Source organism: Entelurus aequoreus, linkage group LG20 (assembly GCF_033978785.1).
Source record: "Entelurus aequoreus isolate RoL-2023_Sb linkage group LG20, RoL_Eaeq_v1.1, whole genome shotgun sequence".
NCBI classification, from domain to species: domain Eukaryota; kingdom Metazoa; phylum Chordata; class Actinopteri; order Syngnathiformes; family Syngnathidae; genus Entelurus; species Entelurus aequoreus.
In genome coordinates, this window is record NC_084750.1 from 44,570,127 (window position 1) to 44,572,626 (window position 2,500).

Sequence of the window (2,500 nt, forward strand, 5' to 3'; positions counted from 1 at the left end):
CAAATGCGACAATACATAAATGTAATGACAACTTGAGATACAAAAGAAAGCAGATAAATGGAGGGAACGAAAGAGAAGCAGACTGTATTAACCTTGTAGATTGTTATAGTAAATATAGGTTACGCTTTGTCAGTGTGCCATGTGTTACCCAGTTTACCCTAGGGCAACAACGTTAATATATGTTTGATGAAATGTGATTATGTGCATGAGTGTATGTATGTATATGTACAGTATGTGTATATGTATGTTTGTACAGTGAATGTATATGTACAGTATGTGTATATGTATGTTTGTACAGTGAATGTATATGTACATGTATGTGTATATGTATGTTTGTACAGTGAATGTATATGTACAGTATGTGTATATGTATGTTTGTACAGTGAATGTATATGTACATGTATGTGTATATGCATGTTTGTACAGAGTTTGTATATGTGCAGTATGTGTATATGTATGTTTGTACAGTGAATGTATATGTACAGTATGTGTATATGTATGTTTGTACAGTGAATGTATATGTACAGTATGTGTATATGTATGTTTGTACAGTGAATGTATATGTACAGTATGTGTATATGTATGTTTGTACAGTGAATGTATATGTACATGTATGTGTATATGTATGTTTGCATAGTGAATGTATATGTACAGTATGTGTATATGTATGTTTGTACAGTGAATGTATATGTACAGTATGTGTATATGTATGTTTGTACAGTGAATGTATATGTACAGTATGTGTATATGTATGTTTGTACAGTGAATGTATATGTACATGTATGTGTATATGTATGTTTGTACAGTGAATGTATATGTACAGTATGTGTATATGTATGTTTGTACAGTGAATGTATATGTACATGTATGTGTATATGCATGTTTGTACAGAGTTTGTATATGTGCAGTATGTGTATATGTATGTTTGTACAGTGAATGTATATGTACATGTATGTGTATATGTATGTTTGCATAGTGAATGTATATGTACAGTATGTGTATATGTATGTTTGTACAGTGAATGTATATGTACAGTATGTGTATATGTATGTTTGTACAGTGAATGTATATGTACAGTATGTGTATATGTATGTTTGTACAGTGAATGTATATGTACATGTATGTGTATATGTATGTTTGTATAGTGAATGTATATGTACAGTATGTGTATATGTATGTTTGTACAGTGAACGTATATGTACAGTATGTGTACATGTATGTTTGTACAGTGAATGTGCGTGTGGATGTAAGTAATTGTAATTGTGTCAATTAAGCAGTTTTTTAAAAATAATTGTGTAAATTAAGTAGTTTTTTAATAATTGTGTAATTTAGGCAATTTTTTTTAAAACACGATTTAAAAAAAAAAAAAAGTACTGTATTTGTGTATGTATGTGGAGAGTAAGTACCTATGTATGTGGGTAAGTACCAATGTGTGCGCGTAAGTAAGTATTAATGAATGTATGTGTGTATGTATAATTGTGTCAGTGTAACTGTCTGTGCATCTCACTTTTTAACCGCCCCCCCCCAAAAACGTTTTTATTGATCTTTTTCATTGAGACAAAGTTAAATATGTGAGGAGTTTTGATCTCTTTCTCCCCATTTGCACATGGCCATCATAAAGTGAGCGGGGTCACGGCACACCTGAGTGTCAGACTATTTGTGAACAAGTTGACTGAGTGCAGAAAAAGGAGTAGCACTCATGACGTGTGCTGTGCACCTGTCACTGGGACATGCCCTGACTCACAATAAAGTGACTTAAAGGTTGAAACTTTGTCCTCCTGGGTCTTGCTTTGAATGAAATGTCAAGCCAATGTAAGGCAAGAGTGAAAGTGACATGTTTGCAGTTTGCATGTTGGGGGGGGAAGGGGGTGGGGCATGGGGGGCACAATCACGTGTTGTCGCTTGTGCTCTCAAAATAGTCTTGAACGTTTGTTGGCTATTGAAGGTTGCAAAATAACCTCTGTGAGTCACAGTGGAACCTGTTAAAGCAAACTGTCAAAAAAAAAAAAAAAGCACATTTAAATTTTAAAAAACATTTTTTCAATGGATATTTACGTTTTAAATAATGTAATAATGCATGAAAATATCTTATTGGCAGTATTTTCAGTACAACAATAAAAAATACAAATAAATATTAAAAACAGGTAACTAATTAACTAAAAAAGATCACAGCCTGTTAAACGAGCTAAGCAAAATGTCTAAATCAACAACAACCCAGCTTTTTTAAAAACTTTTATTATATGAATTATATCCATTTATTTTGTTAAAATGATCAATTTAAACAATTTAATAATACAATATGTTGTCAAATGCAACAATTACATTTGTATCAATTTATTTATGTTAATTTAAAAAAGCAACAACCAAATAGCTAACAAATATTTTTACATTTTATTGCATGGATTTTATGTATAATATTGTATCAATATATTAAATACAGTAATAAAACATTTAAATAAAATAAAGATCATAGCCTGTTTAATGTCATAAGGATTGTATT

General features: G+C 30.8%; 1 protein-coding gene across 1 annotated transcript in view; it reads right to left on the bottom strand.

Moving 5' to 3' along the window:
• LOC133636286 (FH1/FH2 domain-containing protein 3-like) overlaps positions 1-2,500 on the bottom strand; it is a 142,688-nt gene that overhangs the window by 138,949 nt on the left and 1,239 nt on the right.